Source organism: Triturus cristatus, chromosome 2_1, assembly GCF_964204655.1.
Source record: "Triturus cristatus chromosome 2_1, aTriCri1.1, whole genome shotgun sequence".
Taxonomy (NCBI): domain Eukaryota; kingdom Metazoa; phylum Chordata; class Amphibia; order Caudata; family Salamandridae; genus Triturus; species Triturus cristatus.
This window is the reverse complement of record NC_140581.1, coordinates 593,741,280-593,764,844: the sequence shown is the minus strand read 5'-3', so window position 1 is coordinate 593,764,844 and position 23,565 is coordinate 593,741,280. Positions and strand designations below refer to the sequence as shown.

The 23,565-nt window shown below is 49.8% G+C and overlaps 1 long non-coding RNA gene across 1 annotated transcript in view; it reads right to left on the bottom strand.

Annotated features, from left to right (window-relative positions):
• Nucleotides 1-11,737, bottom strand: part of LOC146865665 (uncharacterized) — a 101,965-nt gene extending 90,228 nt beyond the window's left edge. The window contains exons 1-2 of the long non-coding RNA XR_014976674.1: nt 11,532-11,737; nt 10,933-11,120 (exon numbers count right to left, since the gene is read on the bottom strand). This is a non-coding gene — a long non-coding RNA (uncharacterized LOC146865665). The remainder of the gene's footprint in view (nt 1-10,932; nt 11,121-11,531) is intronic.
• Between the last annotated feature and the right edge of the window lie 11,828 nt (nt 11,738-23,565).

Sequence of the window (23,565 nt, the reverse complement as noted above, 5' to 3'; positions counted from 1 at the left end):
GGCTGTACTCACCTACATCACCTTGCACAGCTGCATAGCCGTGAGGGGAACGGCTCAGCCTTCACGCCACTGCATCGCCGGGACCAGCCGTGAGGGAGAACGGCTCGAAAGAACTTCAGTTCCCAGCAGGCATTGCTGGGCGCCTAAGGAGGGCGTCATCACAGGGCATCTGAAGACCCTGTAAATCCAGAGCGGCCCTCACGTGGCACGGGACGCACGCGGGCGTGCCCGGGCACTGCCCGGGCAAAGCCCGGGCCAAGGGTTGGCCCATCTGCACCCGTCCGAGCCCTGAAGAGGCCGGGCTGGTCTACCCCTCCAATGTTAACCTTGGAGAACTGGGCTAAAGTTGGATCAAAGTAAGTCCGCACTAACGTAGACAGCCATTAGTGATCCTTTAGCTGTCTGCTTCGTTCTGCCCACTTGCTGACTACGGCGGACCCCTGACATCTGTATCTGGATTCTTATTGGCAGGTGAGCGTGGTTTTTATCGTGTCAGTTCTACACAGTTAAAGTTCAACACTGCAGTAATAATGGGGGAGAAGAGTGGGAGCTCCTGTACCCGTCCCACCACAAGTATAAACAGTATGTTAGATCGTGCTGTAATCTTTGTTGCCAATGAAATTGAACATGTGGAGAGGCGCCTATCTATGGGGACCGTGTCTGGTCAGGTTGGGCCTTTGCTGGAGGTGGTTGCATTGGATCCCATGCTCAGTCCATCTGTTTCTACCTGTACTTCGCAACTGAACATAATCAGCCCCCTGCAAGGCCTAATTACTACTCTGAGCCATGTAGGCGACATTACCAATGCTGTTAATAATGACTTGCCCTGTGTTTCAGACAATGAGGATAACATGGTTATTTTACAGGGCACTTCGGATTCCCCGGCTATTTCTCCTACTTTGGGCGCTAAAAGGAAAAGGAAGTTGGCCAAACCTGTGTGCACTAAAAGGAAACAACCGCCACGTAATATTCCTTCTTGTACATCAATGAGTTTATGGCTTAAGTTCCCTCCTTTCGTCTCTACCTCTACTTCTATTGTCAACCCTGTGACAGACGCTTCTGTCACTATTGCAAGCAGGTCAATTGCTACTCAGACTGACTGTTATTCTTCCTGCCCTTTGGGTGGTTCTTTGGACAAAAATGTTATAGACAATATTGTGAACATTGTTTCAACTAGTATTAAAGGCCTGATTGATAAACATTTCACTACACTATGGAAACGATTAGACCGATTGGACACCTTGTCTAATAATATAAGTTCTCAAATAAAATCCGTCTAGCAGGTAACGTCTGTGGGGGGAAGCATCAATGAGACTATTTGTGAACCTGCTATTATTACAAACCCAAATTCACAGCCATTGTTGTCCTCCTCCATCCCTAAGGATTCATGTGTTACCTGTACCAAAATTAAGGGATGTTTTACATTAGGAGTGGTACCATCATCAGTAGAAACACAGCCTAGAAGAGACTCTCCCAGTGATGCTGGAAGTATAGCACCTTCACCACCTATAAATGCCCCCTCACTTTCCAACCCTAACGTAGTGCCGCAGACCCATCAGGGCCCTACTAATTCGATTTCGGAACCACAGAGAGAGGGTACATCATCCCCCGAGGCCTTAGGTGACTTAATACCCTGCAATGAGTTATTAAACTTACCTCCCGCTGCTTGCCCATATGTGCTAGTTTTAGCCGGAGTACCCCCTCTTAGAAGCAATCAGGGAGAATCTTGGGACCAACTCCGTAATAAATGTGCAGACTGGCTCATAAAACATAGGGGCCTCCGGGAGTCACAGATTAGAGAAATCATTATGGCCCGCAGGGTTGGGTAGGTTGGGATCCACATTAAGGATATTCAGGGTGACTGCATTGTTATTAATTTCTGTCACCCAAATATGGTGAGGTCTCTGTTGTCATCATATGGATCAAACATTGCCAGAGCAACTAAGATCTGGCCATTGCACCTAGGTCATTTTTATAAGCCCTCCACTGAGCATAAAATTATAGCCCCATTCATTACTAAAACACATAATAGGTTTTCTCCCCTATCGGTCCTGGACCAACAAGATTGACTGGTTTCACCGGCATTATTAGATAACATTTTGATTAATTACTGTTCCCCAAATTTGTCATTTCCTCTTATTGAGCCTGTGGACCGCCACATTGTAACGCCCTGATATTTGAATGTCCATGAGAAAATGTTGTTGTGGAATATAGCGGGCCTAAGGTCAAAAAGAGGCCTTTTAAATTGGGAAATGTTTCTAGCAGATCATCATATCATTGCCTTTCAGGAAACGTGGGAGGTAAATGACTGTTTCTATTTAGATGGTTTTTAAATCTTATTGTAAATATGCTACAATATGGGTAGAGCACGAGGGGGTTTACTTTAAATGTTTTCTTTCAAGCTCTCCTGTAAATTCAGAATGGTTGAATGCAAATCTCACCACTTGCTAGCGGTAGAACTTTCATTTATAAATCGTGCCACTTTGCTAGTAGTAAATTTCTATAATTCCTTCACCAGAGATTACGAGATAGAACATTTGCTAATCCTAGAGGAGTTTCTGGAAAATTATGAGGAGGGTAAATCTTCACATTATGATTTAATAATTTTAGGGGCTTTTAATATTCATTCGTGTACTCTAAACTGTATTATTGAACGGGACCAAGGGGAGTTTCCCCTTGCGCTAAATCATTTTGAACATACACCAGCTGGCACTTTGTTGGAAAATACCCTTTCAACCCATAATTTACTATGTCTTTGGCAAAAAAACAGCATGGAGCCAGTACCAACTTCTACAGGGAACGGAAGGCCCTGTATCATTGACTATATCTTTCTGACTGCATCACTAGCCTTAAATATTGTGGACTTTACCGTTTTTTGGTCATGTTACAGTGACCATAATCCCCTTATACTTACAATCTCACACTCTGCAATTGAATTTGAGGGGATAACAACCCATATTATAAATTAAGATCTCACAACTAAAGATCAAAATCGTTGGTTAAAATGGGAAAGGATTATCCCAGATAGCTTCCTTGAAAACCTGTACACTTCTTGTGCTTCGGAAATCCAACTCTGTCTAGATTCATCCACGGGTGACCATACCATTCTAGAAGCCTTCGAAACATTAACAAAACAAATCTCTACAGACCTTACTGTTGTGAGCAAGGTCAGTTGTCCGAAGGCCGAAAGATGGTTTGATAGCTCTTGTTCTAAAACTCATAGGGAGCTCTTACAGGCCATCAAACGTATCCCCCGAGATGCAATTGAAATTAGAGCTAAAAGGACGGCCTACAAATTGGCTATTCAAAACAGAAAGAACAAGTTAAAAGAGCAGGCGTGGGAAGCCCTGAGCGAAGCATGCGTATTGAAAGATAGCGCAAATTTCTGGTCAGTAGTCAATAGCCCTTTCCTCTCTGATTCCAAAAATGTAAATAAAGAGTGTCTAATTCCAGCTGACCAATGGGTTTCGCATTTTAGTCGTATTTTTAATAATGGCAGTATAGAAGAAATTACAGAACCCGTGGAGGGTGAGCATATTAGTGTAGGGCTTATCTTTAGCGTAGAGGAAGTTTATAATGCAATTTTAGCTACAGCGGGGGGAAAGGCTCCGGGCCCCGAAGGGGTTCCAGAAGACCTGTTTAAGGCTGACGCTAATGTTTGGTCGAGAATTTTAGCACATGTTTTTAATGCGGCATGTTCACAAAGTCTCCCGTCATCCTGGGGAAAGGCAGTCATTGTCCCTATTTTTAAAAAAGGTGCACGAGACGACCCTATAAGTTATAGGCCGATCTCTCTTTTAGACTCTGCTGTTAAAATTATGGGCAAAGTCATTCTAGAGCGCCTGACGACTTGGCTAGACCCTTTAAACGTTATTTCCGATTTACAATATGGTTTTAGGGCAGGCAAAGGGACTCTGGACCAATGTCTTAACTTACATTTAGTCATAGGAAAGTATACGATTGCCAAAAAGGGAGTACTACAATTGGCTTTTATGGATCTGACACAAGCGTTTGATTGTGTAAATAGGTCCAAACTATGGCTAATTTTAAGGGATATGGGCCTTGAACCCCAGTTAGTGGCTTTTTTATTCAAGATTCATGAAAAAAACATGGCCGCAGTCAGATATAATAAAAATGGTGACTTGACAAGCCCTTGGGATGTAAAGAGGGGGTACGTCAGGGATGTATACTGGCCCCCCTCCTTTTTACTCTGTATATAAATAAGCTGGGGGATTTTTTAACAACTAGCTGTATAGATATCCCTAGGGTTGGTGACAAGAAAATACCCTCATTGTTATATGCAGATGATACGGGTCTAATTGCAAGACCAGCTGTGGGGCTCCAAAGATTACTAGATGGTTTTACAGTTTTTATGGACTCTCTAGATCTATCAATACATTTTAAGAAGTAACATATAATGTCTATTGGCTCCCGAAAACCCCCGAAATTCAAATTTCATTGCAAGGGGTTCGAACTAACAAAAGTCCCAACATTTCCATATTTGGGGGTACTCTTTGATGACTGTGGGTCGTGGGGAGCACAAATTATACGAAAAAAGAATACCTTGACCAGAGCTACGGGGGCTACCCTAAATTTTGCAAAGAAGCTAGGAACCAAACCTTTACCTGCTCTGTTGAAAATTTATAAAGAAAAGTGTATCCCCATGGCGTCCTATGGTTGTGATATTTGGGACTATAAAGAAGGCAAAGAGATTCAAAGAGCCGAAGATAAGTTTTTCTGTAAACTATTGGCGGTTCCTTCCACCACCCCGGCGTTTATTTTACATGAAGAGGTTGGGGTGGGGTATATTGAGGATGAGATAGCGATAGCCCGTTTGCTACGTTGGCTCAGAGTTTGGGCTAGCCCCAGCACTAAACTAAACCAATTGGTAATCATGGATTGTATAGCCTTGAATAGAGCCTTGGATATTCCATGGCTGAAGTATATAATGGACCTGACTAAATGGCTAGGTTGCCCAGATTTATATAACAGGCCGGAACCGATGAGCAAATCTAAAATTAGAGCCATTAAATCACAGTTTTTGGAGAAGCAACAGGGCCTTAGGGAGGAAAAGAAGCTAATAAAACCAACGGTTAGAAAATATATTACATTACCTTTGCATAATCAAGTTCAACCATATTTACTTATTGTAAATAATGTTTTCCATCGTTTTTTGTTAACAAGATTTCGATTACACTTAATCCCTTGGTTTTTAGCTGTCCCACAAGGTTTTGCGAAACAAGGTACTCGCAAACCTTGTCCTTGTGACGACTTTTCAGAACAAGATACCTTACAATTTATCTTTTTTTGTGATTTTTATGCTCAGTTGCGTAAAAGATTTATACTTCCCCTTCTTAAAGATTGCCATTTTTTTCAAGTTAGGCCTGCCTTGCTATACCTCCAAATGCTATCTTCACCGATGGTTTGTTTTGGGGTTGCAAGTTTTTTTATCAGGAGCCATCAGATGTAGAAAAAAGCTGTCATTTTAACAATTACTATCAAATCATCTTTTTTGTTTATGTAATCATGATTACTTGAATGTCTACTGTTATTTAAATTGTAAATTTAGCATTTTGCACTTTATATTACAGCATTTTGCACGTCATTGGAAACCCCCTGTTCTATTTAGTAATTTTAAATTGTAGTGTCTACTATACCGTGAATACTAAAATTAACTTCTTAAATATTATTATTTGCCCAATTGTTTATGATAATGTGAATCTAGTGTTTTGTACTTCACTAGTTAGTATTCGATATTTTATACGTTATCATCTGCCCCAGTTAGGAATTTTAACTTGCTTATTGTATATAGTAAAATGAATATGGCACTATGCACTTTATATGAAACCCTCTACTCTATCCAATAATTTTAACTTTATTTTCTGGTTTACAAAACCTTAAATTTTAACTGTCATTTGTAAAGCAATGTATTTTTATTGATGAAATGTTTCCTCCTATATGTTCACTTTTATGGCATTGATTTCTATCTTTTGACTTGACTTTGACTTGAACTGCCATTGTTTCTTGATATAAGACAGGTTTCAAAGTTGACCTTTTTTCACATCAAGTTCCTCTGCACTTAAGTATTTTTCTTTTGCTTTTTTGTAGTACAAATTTAACCAAAAGGTATTGGAGCACTTTAAAAGAGCGCCAGTTACATTAAACAAGGACACATTTATTTTTATATAATTTTTTAGGCACAGGGAGATTAACACAACCACTCACACATCCATATAGCCACTCACACACTCACATAGAGACCCAGAATACCACTCACACACCCATACAGCCACTCACACCCACTCAGAGAACCACTCACACACCCACTTGTGCACTAAGGTAACTATAACTCACGCCCTTGCCATGCACTGCTAATTACCCCACATATTACATCACTCATGACATCCTCTATCCCATCATTTATACTATATCACTGCAACATTTGAAGTGAAATTATTGATGAGAAAACAGTGCATGGCAGGGACGCAGGTTATAGTTACTTTAGGCCCGAGTTATAGTTACTTGAGATTACTATAACTGCTGGATTTCTATGGTTTTGTGTCTGTAAAATCTGAACCTAACTATAACGTCCCTGTAACTTTAGTTTTTTAGTGAATTTCTAAGTTTTTTAAACTCTATTTCCTAACTATAACATCCCTGTACTTAGTTTTTTTCAGTGAATTTTTATTGTTTTTAAATTCTCTTTGCTAACTATAAAGTCCCTGTAACCTTTGTTTTTACAGGGACTTTTTTTTTAGGGAATATATATAGTTTCAGATATGTCCCAGATTTTTAGCAAATGTGCTGACACCCACTTTAGTCTATGATACTCAGTTCTTGAACCTCAGTTGTTTTAACATATGCTAATGAGGTGCATTCACAAAGCACCTTTTTTAAACTGGTTGTGGAATTCTAGACAAACCGCAGCTATAATCATTCTATGTATCACTAGTCACTGATCACGCATCCCTTGCTGGGATTGTCATTCCCAGCACGGTTAGTTAAGAAGGGTCCTCACATGGCGATACAGTCCACTTCATTGGTATGCCAAGTCACCTACTAGAATAGTTGTAAAAAATCAACATTCACAAACATTACTATATGCTAGCTCTTCTCTCTCAGGTGTTTGTACAAACTAAAGCTTATCTTTCTTTACTTTTAACATAATCAGATTACACAGAGTGCTTGTCCTCAAGTGTTCTTACTGTTGACTCTGTCTGGTATTTAAATAGCTAACATATCTCTTTTATTAAAATCAGAGATTCACATCAACTAATGGGAATGGGTGTATGTTGAATCCATATATGCTTTTTGAAGTCCTGTGAGCTTAAACATTGACTAACACTATGTTTCTCCCATTCTAACTTTGGTATTTTCAAAGGATGCTTTCATTTCTCTTCTTTATTTGCTGGTTCCCACGCTAATAACTAAATCAGCATGTTTAACTTCCTCTGTCTGAGCCGCAGGAGCGTGAATGTGCTCGCCTAGAGGCTGACTTTGTTTATTTCTTGAGGAGCAGACATAGTACAGTGCTGATATTATTAGAGTCTGGTCATTGTCATGGGTCCTGGGTTTACCACTTACACACCATGTGCTTGTCCCAATGATAACATAAGAGTGAGGTCAGTGAACTTTTGAAAATGACTGCAATTGTTAGCTGTCAGAAAATGCCTTTACTTGTTAATCACTTAAGCAAATATAAACACCTTTGAGGGCTCAAAAGTCTAAAAGTTTTAGATTTCATCAGTTGTATTTGTTATTTCTTGAACATGAGTGGACCTAGAGGAGCCGTTGCTGTTCTTTTAAAACCCCATACAATTTGGACCATTTCACAAAGCACTTAGGGGCATATGTATCAAGCACTTTTCCCATTCGCAAATGGGCCGATTCTCAGAATCGGCCCGTTTGCGAACGGGAAAAGGCCTTTTAGGCTGTATCATCCCAAAAAGGCTTGGCAAATTAGAGAACCGCAAAATTTGCGATTCTCTATTTTGCGATTGCATTTAAGGAATCGCAAATTGCGATTCCTTAAATGCGATGTAGAAAGCACCTAAGTTGTGCGAATTTGGCATAAGAAATTGCAAATTACCACCAACTGACAGTTGGTGGTAATTTGCGAATTCTTTGAAAAAAGCCCTTTTTTGCTTTTTTCAAAGTGCCATGTGGCACACACATGCCCTTAGGGCATGTATGTGCACCACATGTGCACACATGCTCATTTCAGGGGTGCATCAGGGTGTCCCTATGACACCCTTGCAACCTTGAAATCGCATTCTCAATTTGTGATTCTCTAATTGGTAATCGCGAATTGAGAGTGTCTTCCCATTCGTTCCTATGGGCCTCTACGCCCATAGGAATGAATGGGAAGGTATTCCTTAATTGCGAATAGCGATTTGCGGTTTGCAATTAAGGAATATTAAGGAATCGCAATTATTATTGCGATTCCTACATACATACAATTTTGCGATTCCTTAATAGCAATTCGCTAAAAATCGCTATTAAGGAATCGCAAAAGGGCTTGTTCATACATATGCCCCCTGGATAATAGAGAATTTCCAATTTCAGGTTAGAGTTATTTTCAGTAATAACTGATAAAACTACGCACCCCTCTTTATATATTAAATTTCAATTCACACAACACCATTTATAAGCAACATTGCCAAATATTAATGCAATGAAGGTTAATCCGCGGAGTCTTGTAGGTAATCACGCAACAGTGCTCTCAAAAGGGGTGCTGTATCGTCTGGAGACTGTGGGTGGACAGAAGAGGAATCAGAGGCGGATGGCGTGGGGGAACTAGGGACTTCAAGATTTGGGAGAGAGGCTGTCTCAGATGAAGCCACTGACAATACGGAATCCAATGAAGATTCTCCGTCGGTAACAAAAATAGGGGAGTGGGCAGGGTGACCTGGGTGTTCAAAAGAAGATGAGTGGGGAACAGATAGGGTGGAGGAATTGGAGTGTTCGTCAGAGTAAAGTGGGGGAAAACCGTGTCTGGAGATGGCGGGGTGACAGATATATCTGGGAGGGCGGCAGATAGGTCTGTCAGGGAAGTTGCAGAGATGCGAACTTGGGTGTTTTGGGTGAAAGTGACCCCTAGAATCGCCCAAGCGTCAGAAAGTATGTTTCTGAGCTCGTCAGTAAGGGGAGCGAATTCGCTAAAAGTGATGTTATGGCCAACCTGAGGAATGTCGTGCACAAATTGGAGAGTGCAGTCTATAATTCGTAGGGGGGTGTTGGACATCACGAACGTGGGGAAGGGCTAAACATAACTAGTGTAGGAGGTGCGAAGAGGGAGACGAGGGGGTAGGTGAAATAGTTGTTCCCCCCTTTTTGGCAATCAATTGCAGGAGCAAATGATAGACAAAAAATCGAGGTGGAGGGCAATGACGGGAGGTGGTGCAGGACAAGGGCAAAAGAGGGGGCAATGGGGAAGGAGGCGCATATGTTATCAAAAAGCACAAGGAGGCAACTTCAAAGCACAATTTTGCACAAAACAAAGGACAGAAAACATGGAACAAAACAAATATTAACCAAGACCAAATATGGAGTAATCAATAATGATGAGAGAAAAAGGATGCATCCTGGAAAAGAAAAACAAAATCCTATATATGAAATCTCACTATACACGATAGGCACGGTGGAGCACCATGCAAAAAGAGGAGAGGAGGTCGAGAGGCAAAGTGCACTATGAAGGATCCAAAGGGGCAAAGCCGGGAGAGGGTGGGGGGTGTCGAAAAGGCAGGGGCAAGGGGAGTGATAGAAGAAACAGTGAGCAATGGACAGAGAAGGGAGGGGGAGATGTATTGATAGCGAGAAAGAGGAGGAAGGGGGAAGAACAAGGGAGAGAAAAAGCAAAGCAAGGTAACGTAAGGCAGCCAACCGAGCTGTGAGTTATGGAGGGGAGGGGGCGGGGGGGAGCTGATCTGCAGTGGTAGGGAGAGGGAGAGAACAGCAGCGCCAGGCGAGATAGTGAGCGACAGGTGGTGGAAGGGGAAGCTGAGTTCCGCAAATAGCACAAGTCAGTTCCTCCTTCTGTGGTGGCGCTGAACGAAATGACAAAGCCCGACGGTGAGAGAGAAGAAAAAGTTGAACAAGAGACAAAATAGTGACACCCAATCCCTGCAGGAAAATGTCGTGTGGAGAACAAGGGAAGAAAGGAAAGAACGAGAAGGAAGGAGACCCAAAAGTGTAAGGGTGGAGGGGGCACCGGGAGGCAGCCCGCATGGAAGAAAACAGAAAAGGGCAACAGAACCTATAACAATTAGACCGTAGAATTAGCCCCGGAACTGAACCGGAGGGAGAGCAATAAAATGTATAACCGGCATAAAATCAACAATCATCCCCGGACTGGAACCGGAGGGAAACCATCCCCGGGCTGGCCGGAGGAAAAGTATTACAATCAATAATCATCCCCGGACTGGAACCGGAGGGAAACCATCCCCGGGCTGGCCGGAGGAAAACCAATACAATCAATAATCATCCCCGGACTGGAACCGGAGGGAAACCATCCCCAGGCTGGCCGGAGGAAAACCAATACAATCAATATTCATGCCCGGACTGGAACCGGAGGGAAACCATCCCCGGGCTGGCCGGAGGAAAAGCAATACAATCAATAATCATCCCCAGACTGGAACCGGAGGGAAACCATCCCCGGGCTGGCCGGAGGAAAACCATGAAACCCACAAGAATGAGAGCTATAGCCGTCCACACGAGGTTGTTAAGAGAAAGCAACACAGTTACTGAGAAAAAAGGGACAAATCATGACCACACAAAGAAAGAGAGAGAGAGAGAGTTGTTTTAATCATGACCAGAGATATTGCGACAGGGGGTCAGGAACTCAGCCAGAGACAGCTCAAAAGAGTCTGCCGCACACCCAGGTAGCAAAGACCAAGGAAATGCAAGGGAAAAACAAAAATGTCCTTGGCTTACCTGTGGTCTGCAATGGGTGGAGGCAACACTCTCGGAGGCAGCTCGTGGAAGTGCTCCAGATCCACCGTAGGCAAGAACAATCGTGGTACGATGAACTTCGTGGTCGCCAGCTGATAAAGGGAGAATTTGATGCCCTTTGGGGTGTGGTCACCTCACATGTGGTCTCAGGCCACCGACGCAACCCTTCACTGAGAAACAAGGAAGAAAGATATGAGATGACGAATAATCTGGTTGGAGTGGCACTTTTATTCAATAAGTCAAAAGCATATCAATAAATACATATAATTTCATTATCTAAGAAAAGCCATCAAGGAACCTGACTTCACTCCGTCAGGGATAAACCACATGATCATTATAATGCTCAGAAGTCTAGAAACCTGGCTAGAATTAGGACCTGTAAAAATGGCATAATTGAAATCAGTAAGAGACTCAAAAGACACAGAATACATCCTTATGAAAATATAGCCACTAGAGGCAAGCTTTTCCTAAAGAGAACTAGCCATGTAAGATTAACATTTCAAGAGATCCTAAATGCAAGGAATTGGGTGTGGATGAAAATTACCGAGAATAATCAGAGATTAAAAAGGCAAAAAGCTTACCTAAATTGGGAGGTACCCCCTGAGAGAGGCTTTGAGGTCCCAAATCAGATAAACGGCCGGCCGGAGAACCCACGCTCGTGCTAGGCACTGGCAGGAGAGTTCTGGCTTCTAATTGAGGTGTTGGATCGAATATACCTGAAAATGCAGAACTATGACACTGTTCTGACGTACTTTCTGGTGCAGGTGGCTTGACCGCATGTCCTAGGACACGGAAATGGCTTGACCGCATGTTGTAGGACACGGAAATAGTCAGGTGGTTGAAGCGGGTGGGTGGCCATGCTTGACCGCAAAATGTAAACAAAGAACATCTTGTCACGTACATATCTCTAAAAATATGTGAGAGCGGAACTTAAGACAGGTGCTCCTATAGCAAGCTGCGGCTTCACTTGACCAAGCTATCTTTCAAAACAATAATGTAGCAAGATATTCCAGCTTGTACCAGCTGGTCTTGTGCGTGTGTGGGTGTCTTGTAATTGTGCTGTGGAAAACTACTGTACTTTCATGGTTGCCCAAGCTACCTCGTTGTGTCCAGCGCAAACAGAAATGCATGTTTATAAATTATTAGGGCCTAATGGATTATATTATCATGAGGCGGTGGCCTTTGGCTCAGGCCTATATGCAGGGGGTTCAAGGGACCTGTGGGCCTTTATTTACTGGTTGTGTATGGTGAAGAATGGTCACTTTAGCATATTTTCAGAATTTGGTTAGTGGGGCCTATATAGAGACCTTCATGCTGCCAAGGTCGGTCAAAATGCTCTTTTTGGTAATTAGATGTAAAACGTGATCCTCCATCACTACCCAAGTGCTGTGTTCTTAAAGCTATATCTGCCCGTCACTTCCGCGGCCTGGTACCTGTATGCTAGCGCCGTGCCCTTGAGGCGCTTATCTGCCCATCACCGCTGCAGCCCTGCGCCGTGGGACCTAAGGTGCTACCTGCGCCTCCCACGTGTGTGCGGGTGTCGGGCGCTGTTGCGAAGTGCGCCTTGGGGCCTGGAAGTCACTGCCACGGCCCCGGCGCCTACTGCCAACAAGGATTAACTGCTGCCGAAGTCACTGCCGTGGCCCCAGAAGCCTGGAGAGGGCCGCCGCTGTACTGGCGAGGCCCGCACTGGGCCGGAGAAGCCAGCGCGTCCTTCATTAGGTGACGGGGGCGCCGGCTGCGTCATCAGCTGTGCCCCCGTTAGCGCCGCGCAGCCATTGGTGGAGGCTGCAGCGCCCCCAGTGAGTCGCGCTGGGATTGGCTGTTGCGGGTGTGCCTCTCGAGGACCGTGCCCGGAATGGTCCTGAGGCGAAAATGAAGCCAGTAGCCGAGGCCGGTCCAGACATCACTGCGGGGACTCTGAGAGGAGCAGGAGCCCCCCTGCCTCGCCCATACCGGCCGCGCGTGTGGAGAGCGCGAAGAGGAGCTGCCGGGAGCCCACTTAGCCTGCGCGGGCTCCCGTTTGAAGTTGGAACTCCCGAACGAGAGCTGCGGCCCACAGCATCAGGTAAACCCCCCTGGGGGAGGGCGGAGAGTCTGCGGGGATAGTGGGGGCTGCCGAGGAGCCTCCTACGATCAGAGTGGCAGCCCTGTGACTGCCCCTCTTCTCAGGAGACTGCTACTGGGCCCCAAAAGCCCCAATTAACCCCTTCTCCTCCTGGAACTGCTAAGGGCTGGGCCTGTAGTGAATACCGAACTGCCCTAGCCAGCCTGAGCACGGAACTGGTGTTAACTCTATGCCATCCGGGGCAAGTGGTTACTGTCACTCATTTATTACCCACCACAGTTGTGTTGAATGTTTAGCCAGCACCCCATGCTACCTAATGATCCTTGCCTTATTGAAGATGCGCAAAAGTGATGTCGCCTGCATTGATGTAGTATAAGGAATGTTGCATTTATTATCTCCCTACCTAGAGGATGTTTTGATGTTAAATTCACGCCCTGATGCTCTTGAATGAATTTACTGTTGCCCTGAGATTATCTACTCTATTTACCTGAATAAATTTACTGTTGCCCTGAGATTATCAACTCTATTTACCTGAATGAATTAACTGTTGCCCTGAGATTATCGGCTCTATTACTGAAATGAATTTATTTGCCATGACCTGAATAAGATAAAGGGTCCAGTTTTACAAATCAGCCTGGTGTGGTGTCTCTTCATGTGTGCGAATATTGAGTCCGGGTGAGTGAGTGCTGCACAACTGCTTTACACATTGCCTTCGGGTGCCTTCCTGCCTCGCGCCAAGCTACAGTGTCAGAATTTGTGACCCCAGTTCTAGCAGAGACTTACGCGGCGGCTTTGCAGGCCTTGCTAGCTTCTCCTCCTCCTTCCCCTCCTGGGGCGTCGGCGGATCCCTCGCCCTGCGCAGGACCCTCCGCGGCGCCACTGGTGGCTCTGGCCCCAGCGCCGACTGGGTCGGATCCAGGCTTGGAGGGTGTGGTGCTGTTGGGGTGCGGCTCCTCTGGGGCCCCTCCTTCAGGCCACGACGTCTCTGACTCGCTGCAAACTCCTGCGGGGGTCCCTGTGGTGTCGCGGGAGGTCACCGGGCTCGGGTCGCATCCCCAAGCCCCTCTCGGTCCCTTGGCAGGGGGGTCCTGTCTAAGGCCGAGGTGATGCCGCTACGGTGCCATCAGCAGCTGGACCATGCAGAGCCACAGAGGTCGGTTGGCTCTCCTCGTCCCGCTCTGGGTCGAGGCCGAGGGCGGACCCCTCGTCCCTCTTCGGGCCCCTCATGTACCTCCTCACAGGCGGCTGCCTCGTTGTAGGGCGTGTCGGAGGATGTATCGTCCCTGGCACCACCACAGGGATGGCCGGACGACCTTCACCTCCTTTTGGGCCACGACCACGCAGGTGGTTGCCTTGGAGGGGGTCGGACCAGCGCCGCTCCGGGGCCGGTGTGGCTCCAGTTCTACTCCAGCCCCCGCTCCGGTCTCCGGTGCGGGGTGACTTGGAGGTCCCTTGCCCGGTGATGCCGGATGGTGCCGGTGTCCTGCCTCAAGCAGCGGACTCTATGGCTCCGCGCAGGGGTCGTACCGCGGATTCATCTTCGGACGCTCTTTCTTCTCCGAAGGCAGGCTGCATATTGGTATCGTCCTCCCCGGAGACTGGTCGCCGTGTGGTGTCCTTTTCACCGGCGTCGAAGGGCGGCTCCCTGCCCTTCCTGAGGCAGAGGTGTTCGCTCGGCTCCTCCTGACTTCCAGGTCTGGCCCTTGCCCGCCCCACCTTGGCCTTGGGGACGGCCGCCTTAGTTTGCAGCCGTCGCCCACGGAGGAGCTGCTTTCTCCACCGCAGGGCCCTACGGGTGCGGCCTTCTCTCACGCAGTGTCCACAGCTGTGGGCATCCTACGCATGGGTGACCCAGTGGCTCACTTTCCGGCGGACGATCTGTTGGAGTTCCTCCACCAGGGCTCTGGTGGGAGGGAAATCTTGCTTCCCTTTGAAGGTTCGCTCCTTTCTGCCTTGACGGTGGCTTGGAGGCGTCCTGCCTCCGGGGACCCGGTTCCTCCGCATCTTCTGCATCGGCACCTTCTGATGCTGCGTGACCCGGCGTGCCTGTCCATTCACTCCTCAGCCGCCCGCCCCCTTTTGCGGACTGCTTTTCCCTCTCTGCCGCCCCTATTGGCTCCGCCATACAGAGAGGCCCGCTGGCTGGACACTTGGGGACGCAACATTTTCGCCTCGACCAGCGTGCCCTTAACACCTTGTGTGTGCTGGCTCGGGCCTCCTCCTGTTTGTGGGACTCGGCTGAGTCTCTGGGGTCTGCAGCGTCCCAGGAGTCTGCGCAGGTGGATTTGCGGCATCATGCCTTGGATGGCCGGGAGCTTGCGGCGTTTATTCTCCGCTCTGATCTGGACGTCTCTGAGGCACTGGGAGGGGCCATGGCTTCCTCAGTCACTCTCCGTCGCCATGCTTGGCTTCGGGACGGCGTCTTCCCCGAAAATATTCGGGAGAGGCTCATTGATCTCCCATTTGATGGCAGTCTGTTGTTCCATGCCCCAGCTGACACTGCCATCCAGAGGCTCTTGGCAGGTCTCCGTCCTCGTCCTCCTCCTCCTCCTCCGCCTTGTCCTCCTCCTCCTCCGTCCACTCCTCAGTGACTTTTGAGTTAGGGTTGCTTCTGGGCCTTCTTAGGCCGGCTGTTATGGTTGTGGTGTATGTTTTTCTCGCCGTTTACGTGTTTCCTTGGGACTTTGGCATTGTTGGCTGCTGGACGGCCCTTTTGTTGTTGTGTGTGGGTTCTGCAGGAGTTGTTGCACAGACTTGGCCCTGAGATTGGGCCTTCTGCTTTGCTTGGGCTGCTGTCAAGCCTGCCGCGGGGGTGCTTTTTTTCCCCGTGGTTCTATTGTTTCTTCCTCTGCTGCGGAAGTTCTTCCAAAGAGGGTGCCCATATCTTGGGACTTCACGTGCCCTATGTGGGGTTATGGTGGCTGTCATATGGCTTGTGCTCTGCTGGAGGGTTCTGGTCGCCTTCGGGTACCTGTTCTCCATGGCGTTTACGTAGGTTGCTTTTGCTTCCTGAGGTTGTGTGCCCGGCCACTCGTGGTGGTGGCCCGGGCCTCTCTTCCTCTCCCTGCTCCCGTTCTGCGGTCTGGGGTGTCCCTGTGTTCTCCCTTGTCAGGCGTCACCTACTCGGCCTTCCTGGTGCCTCGGGCTGTTATACTTGCTTCTGGCCTTGACTGCCAGCATTGTTCTGGCTGGCAGGCTGCTCTTCATCTGGAGTGGGCTCGCCTTCTTCTCCCTAGTTTCCTTGGGCTCTCTAGGCTTCTTCTTCTTCTTCTTCTTCCTTCCTGTCTTGCCATTCGGCGGAAGCTATGTTGCCTTGTGGGGGAATGGGGTGCTTCGGCCTATCAGCCCTTGCCCTTGGTTCCTCTGCTGTGAGTGTACGAGCCGCTTCAGCCTTCTTTCCCTCCTATATCCCCTTGGGGTCGGTGGGGTTCTGCTTGTGGGGGTTCCCTTGGTCAGGCAGGGACGAGGTTCTACCTGGTCCACAGATCTGGTCCCCTGTGGGGCACTCTGTTCTGCATTGGCTGGTGAGGTCCTTTCGCAGACCCTCCGTCCCAGGGGGTATTGCTAGGGTATCATACGTGCAGGAATCTGCGGCTAGTAGTCTCTATCAGATGTACGAGTTACTTAACTCCGGTAACGATGTATCTGGTAGAGACGATTCTAGCAGCAGATTCCTTCACGGCCCGCCCTTCCTCCCCTATTCTGCGAGGACCCTTGGGTTGGTCTTCGGTACTCGCCTCCCGGTGGGGGGCTGTGTCTCCTGTGAGTGCCTTCCTTGTTCTTGACGGATGGCTCCATCTGGGGCGGTTCATTCCTCCCATGGTTCTTTGGATGATGGGGTTTCGGTGCGCCGGTGCCCTGTTCCTCTGGCTACCCCAGGTTTGGGGGGGGGATTGCTTCTATCCTTGTCCTCCCTTCTCTCCCTTCCTTCCGTTGCTATCCTCTGGTTTGAGGGTCCTCTGGCCATGTCTTGCCCTTGTCCTTGTGGGTGGTTGCCCTCTAGGTTGGGTGGCTTGGAAGTTTGTTGTCCCCGTCTGTCTTGGGACTGGTCCCATTCCTTGCTCAGGATGGGGGGGTGGGTTGCCTATGTGTGCCATGACTTTTACGTATGCTCTTGCCTCCGGGGCACAGGGATGGGAGGTTGTCTGTGCTGGCAGGGTGGCTGTGCAGGTTCCTGCTTCTTCTTTATTCTTTCCCTGCCCTCGGGTTCTGCGGTGTTGGCACTACTCTGGTGGTGTTTTTTCACCGTTTCTTTCCTATTTTTTTCTGCTCTTCGCACACTGTTCCCATGCTTCCACGGTTTTTTTATCTGGTGATTCCGTGTTGTGGTGCAGAAAACTGATGTGTGCGCGCTGGGGCGGGTCTTATGTGACCTCGCTGACATCACGTACGCGGACGACACCTGGGCGGAATTGCGTGATGTCGCCCCGCCTCCGCCGCACAGGGATGCTGTGGCAAAAAGTTTCCGGATCCAGTCTCACGCCTGGGGATAACCATACGTGAAGTGATCTGCGGCTAGAATCGTCTCTACCAGATGCATAGTTACCGAAGGCAACTCGTACATCGGCGACGGATCCTCACCCCATCTGTATGTGGTGATTGGGGGAGCACCACGACTCAACGGACTGCGAGGCGTGTCAGCAAATGAAGCCAAAGTCCCGGCGGGAGCGCCGGATGAAACTCCTTTCGGCACACATGTCCAGGTCGGCATCGTCACCTCGTCCATCCCCTGTGGACGGCTTCAAGAACCGCCGCTTCCGTCTCAGACATCGCCCTTCTCCCAGGCCGCAAGGGCGCCGTTCACCTGTTGGTAAGTGTCGCAGTTTGCCCCTGAGGCCTGGTCCCCGGCCTGTTGGGGACGTGGGTTCTCCGCAGATGGTGCGGCCCCACATGTCGCCACCCTATCTGCCGTTCCCTGGCGCTGGGGCGACCAGAGCCCAAATGGAGGCCTATGCGGCGGCCTTGCAGGCCTCGTTGGCTCTTCCTCCTTCTACTTCTCTTCCTGGGACGTCTGCATATCCCTTGCCGCGTGCGGGGACTCCTGTGGCGTCGCCGGCAGTTCCGGCGCCAACACGTTCGGATCCAGGTTCAGAGGATGTGGTCCTGTCGGGGTGCAGCCCTTCGGGGATCCCTCCTTCGCACCACAGCACCGCTTCGCTGCAAACCCCCACGGGGGTTCCTGTGGTGTCGCTGGAGGTTGCCGGGGCTCGGGGCGTGTCCTCGAGTTCTGGGCAGGCGGCGGCCTTGTCCAAGGCCGAGGTGATGCCGCTTAGGGGCCGGCGGGTGCTGCCCCTGGCGGCACCGGGGCGCGTCCCCGGGCCCCCCTCGTCCCACCATGCAGGCAGCTGCTTCATCAGAGGTCGAGTCGACGTCTTTTCAGCCCCGTTCCTTAGCCGCCCCGGCTCCGACCCAGCCCCGGTCTCCCACACCGCGCGTGTGGCGGAGGTCATTCCACCGTCCCCTTCGGTGCCGGTCGACGTTGACCTGACGCCGGTGGCGTACTCTACGGCGCCAGGCCGACGTCGGGTCATTGATTAGTCTTCGGACGCCCCCTCTTCTCCAGAGGTTCGGCAGCTGTTTATTTCATCTTCTGCGGAAACGAGTCGCCGCGTCGTGGCTTTTTCCCCGGCGTCTTCACCATCCCCGCGCCCACAGTCTTCGCCGGAGGCGCCTCAGGTTCCCCATTCATCGGTCTACCCTCCTCCTTTTCGAGCTTGGCCTTTCCTTCCTCCGGTTGGGCTGGGGGATGGCCGCCTTAGCTTGCAGCCGTCGCCCACGGAGGAGCTGCTTTCCCCGCCGCGGGGCCCTACGGAGAAGAGTGCTGCCTTCGCTCGGGCTGTTTCCACGGCTGCGGGAATCTTGCGTATGGGCGATCCAGCTGCCCATTTCCCCACTGATTATCTGCTGGAGGTTCTCCATCAGGGCTCTGGTGGATGGGAGCTGCTTCTGCCCTTCGAGGCTGTGCTCCACAATTCTCTTTTGGGGGCCTGGGGGGCGTCCTGCCACGGGGGACCTGGTGCCCCAGCCTCTTCTGCACCGCCACCGACCTGCTCCGCATGATCCTGTCTGTTTTTCCCTCCATCCTTCTACCAGGGGCCCTCTTTTACAGACTGCCTTTCCCTCCTTGTCATCACTGTTGTCTCCACCGTCGCGGGAGGCCCGCTGGTTGGATTCCTTGGGGCGTAACATCTTAGCCTCTTCCAGTGCTGCTTTGCGGGCCCTTAACACTCTGTGTGTTGGCCAGAGCCACTTCTTGCTTATGGGCCTTGGCGAAGTCCTTTCTGTCTTCCGCTTCTCAGGAGGGTGCCTGTGTTGATCTGCGGCACCATGTTTCGGATGGCAGAGAGCTGGCGGCGTTCATTCTTTGCTCGGCTCTGAAAGTTTCGGAGGTGCTTGGTCGTACCATGGCTACTTCGGTGGCCCTTTGTCACCATGCCTGGCTACGGGATAGTGTTTTCCTGAAAACGTTAGGGAATGGCTGGTTGACCTCCCCTTTGATGGCGCTCTGTTGTTTAATGCCCCTGCGGATTCTGCCATTCAGAGGTTTCTTGCGGGGCTTCGCCCTCCTCCTCCTCCTCCTCCTCCTCCTCCTCCGTGACCTGACTGTTGGCCTGTGTTTTGGAAGTTGTTCTCCCGTTGTTTTCCTGGGGCCTTGTAACGGGTAGCCCAGGTTGTGTATTCTGTATGGTTGTTGTGCCTTAGGATCCTTTTGTTGAGCCCTTGGTGCTGTTGGCTGCTGGTCCGGCCCTTTGTTGTCTTGTGGTTTTGGCTGTTGGTAAGACCGGTAGGCCTTGAGATTGGGCCTTCTGTCTCTTCCTTATTGACTGCTTGATAAGCCACCTGCGGGTTTTTTCTGCAGGTCTTTCTGTTTTGTCCTCTGCTGCGGAACGTTTTTCCTAAGAGGTGTTCCCATGGTTCTTTGGATGTAACCTACCCTATGTGGGGTACTTGTAGCCTTTACATAGCTCAGTCATGTGCTGGTGAGGTGTGGTCACCCTTTCGGGTTTCCTTGCTCTCCGTGGCATCACGGTATGTCGCAGGTGCGATTTTCTTGCCAATTGTTTTGGTGCAGATGGCACTCGGTCTGTCCTCCTCCTTGTCGCCATGTCATTCGGCCGGTCTGGCCTGCTGTCTGCGGCATCTTGTTGTGGCGTTTTCGCAGTTTGGTCCTGTGTTTTTACATGGTCCTCTGCCTGATGCTCCAGAGGGTTGACTTTCCTTGGCCTGTGTTCTGATGGCCGGCTTGGGCCCGTCCTTCATCTCGCTCTCTTATTTTCTGCCGGTTCCTCCACTTCTTCGGGGGGCTATGTGTGTGTGTCTCTGGCCTGGCCTCTTCCTTGGAGTGTGTCCTGGTCCCCCCTGGCCTCTGCCTTCGGCTGGCGTCTGCCTTTTCCTGGGTGCGCTGATCCGTGGTTTTGCCTGTTACCGGCGCGTGCCCTTGTGGGACTGCTTGTTCTGCTCCACCATTGTGCTCTTGCTGTGTTTTCTTGCGCCCCTGCCTCTGGTTCTGCTGTGGCTTCGCGCTAAGGTGCTTTTCTTCTTCCGCCTGTGCTGTTGGCGGTGGCGCCGTTCCGGCCTTGTCCGCTGCTTGCGGCCTCTGTTTTCGGCTCTTTTCTGTCCCTGTGCATATGTTTCTTCCGGTAGGCCCTGCCTCTGGCTCTACCGCTTCTCACTGGGTTCGGGGTGGCCCTTGTGTTCCTTGAGGTTTTTGGGATGCTGTCTGCCCCTGCGGGGTGTTGGGCGCTCTCCCTTGGTTGATCTTAGGATATCCTGGCCTTTCTTTCTGGTTTTTGTGCCATGCCCCCTACTGGGGCCCTTGTCTCTTCTGGTGGGGAGGCTCTCTCGCAGGCCCTCCTCCCTTCTGGGTATGACTAGGTTATCTATTCTACATTAAGGAATCTGCGGCTAGTAGTCTATCAGATATACAAGTTACTTACCTTCAGTAATGATGTATCTGGTAGAGACTATTCTAGCCACAGATTCCTTCATGACCCGCCCTTCCTCCCCGTTCTGCGAGGACCATCAGCTTGGTTTTCTGCACTCGCCTCCCTCTGGGTGGCTTGTCTTCTGCGGGGGCACTTTTCGTTTTCTGCCTGTCGGGCTTCCCTCCAGCTGGGCTCTCTCCAGTGTAGGGGCCTGCTTCTGCTCTTTTCCCTTTGTTGTTGCAATTCCTGATCCCCTTGCGGTCTTCTACGCTGGGGGCTCTTTTGCCTGTCCTTGGCCCCCTTCTCCTTTCAGAGACTCTGGCCCTCCTTGACTGTGTAGTCTGAGGGTGGATTGCTGTTGCTCCTCTGTGCCGGGCTTGTGGCCCTTTGCTGTGTGGTCTATGGTGGCAGTCTCTCGCTCCTTCTCTTACAGCGCTTCCACTGCTTGTGCCTCCAGCCTGGCTCTCGCCTTGGCTTACACAGTGGTTCTGCGGAGGGGTGCTTTATGCTTCCCTGCTGTGGCTTTACTGATGTGGCCTTTTGGTACTTTTGTGTTGCTTGGTGCTGCCGCTTGGGTTGCACAGTTGTTCCTCAGAGGTGGTCTGCTCTCTTCCTGCTTTGGCTTTCTTGTTGTAGCCTCCTGGCGACTCGGTGCCACCTGGTGCTTTTCCTCATCTTTTGTCTCTCTTTTTGTTTCTCTGGTTTTCGCACACTGTTCAAATGCTCTCCTCAGTTTTGTTGTGATGGCTCCGCGTTGTGACGTGGAAAAGTTCTCCGAAGCAAACTGACGTCAGCGCGCCGGGGTGGGGCTTATGTGACCTCACGGATGTCACGCCCGCGGAGGACGTCGGGCAGAGTCGCGAGGTGCTGCCCCCCGGTTTTCCGGGTCCAGTCTCGCGCCTGGTGATAATTCTACGTTAAGAAATCTGCGGCTAGGATCGTCTCTACCAGATACATGTGTTACCATAAGGTAAGTAACTTGTGCTTCTAGTTTGTAGAGGGCTCAGAAGTTGGGTACATCGCTTGCCATGCCTGGTGAATTTCATTCATCGCAATCATGGGGCCCAGGCCAATTCCAGAATTCATGTCGGACCTTCACAGTGGGCTCTGATGCGGGGCATCACCTTTTGCCCACCAAAGCAATTAATGCAACTTTGGCCAATCCCTGCACCCACCCACTATACTCCAGAATCCACGTCTGAGCTTCACAGTGGGGTCTGATGCGTGGGACAGTGGGCTCTGATGCGGGGCACAGAGGGGTCTAATGTGGGGCTACTGCAACTTCAGCCACTCCCTGCACCCACTGACTATGCCCCTTGAACTGAAGCCAAAGGGCTTGGGCAGCATGCTATGAGTGAAGAGAGTAACTTTGAACCAAGCACAGAACCCTGTCTCTGTGACTCCTGAACCCGATGCAGACAGCCTTTGGCTTACAGTCAAACCATATGCCCTCATGCGATCATGACATGGCTTTGGAAATGGTTCTCTGACCATCTGCTCCTGGTGGTGTCATCCTTGTGATTGACCAACGGGGACTGTGCTGACTCTTTCCTGGTCTGAAAAAGACACACAATTGATGGACAGAACGCAGAACAAATCAAAACATTCACCCCCAGTCAAGAGATCTGGGTTAAATCCATCATTCCTTTGCTCACCATGCCACCCTAGTTTAGACCTGGCCATATGCACACTCCCTGATGAGCCCACAGACATGATGGAACACCTACACTTCAAGATACTTACCAGCCCCACCACCACCCTCTGAGGAACCCTCATCTACTGACCCCCTGGACCCTGCGGACCGTTCACCAACTCCATCCTGGACATCTCCCCGCATGCCATCACATCCACCAACTACACCCTGCTGGGAAACCTCAACTTCCACCTCGACAACTAACTGGACCCCAACACCACATCCCTCCTGGACAACTTCCACAACATTGGACAAATTGTGACTGAACCCACGCACTCAGCAGGACACACCCTCGACCCCCTCTTCACAACAGGAAACTCCAAAAACTTCAGCCACACCACCAAACTTCCATGGACTGACCACCGATGCGTCCACTTCACCTTCAGAACACCCACCATCCACAGACCCCAGCACCTGCTCCCACGAAGACACTGGACCAATATCCCTGACGACCAGCTCACCTCCTCACTCAGCAACTCCACCCCAACCATCGCGGAAAACGATGACCCCAACACGGCAGCCCAAACCCTGCACATATGGATTTCCGACAGCGCCAACACCATTAACCCCCTCAAGAAAAACAACAACACTCACACCAAGAAAGCCAGATGGTTTACCACCGAACTTCGGGAGTTCAGACGCACCTGCCGCCGCCTCGAAAAGGCCTGGAGGAACACCAAATCCACACAAGCACACAACTTCAGAGCCGCCACCAATGCCCACCACCAACTCATCAGAATAACAAGGAAAAAAGCGATTGAAGACAGAATCTCCACACACAGCAAAGAACTCTTCAACATTATCAAGGAGTTTGCCCAACCCACCAGCGAGTCTACTGACATCCTACCCTCACAAGACCTCTGCGACAAACTCAGCACCTTCTTTCACCACAAAATCAAGAGCATCTACAACCACTTCGACGAAGACAA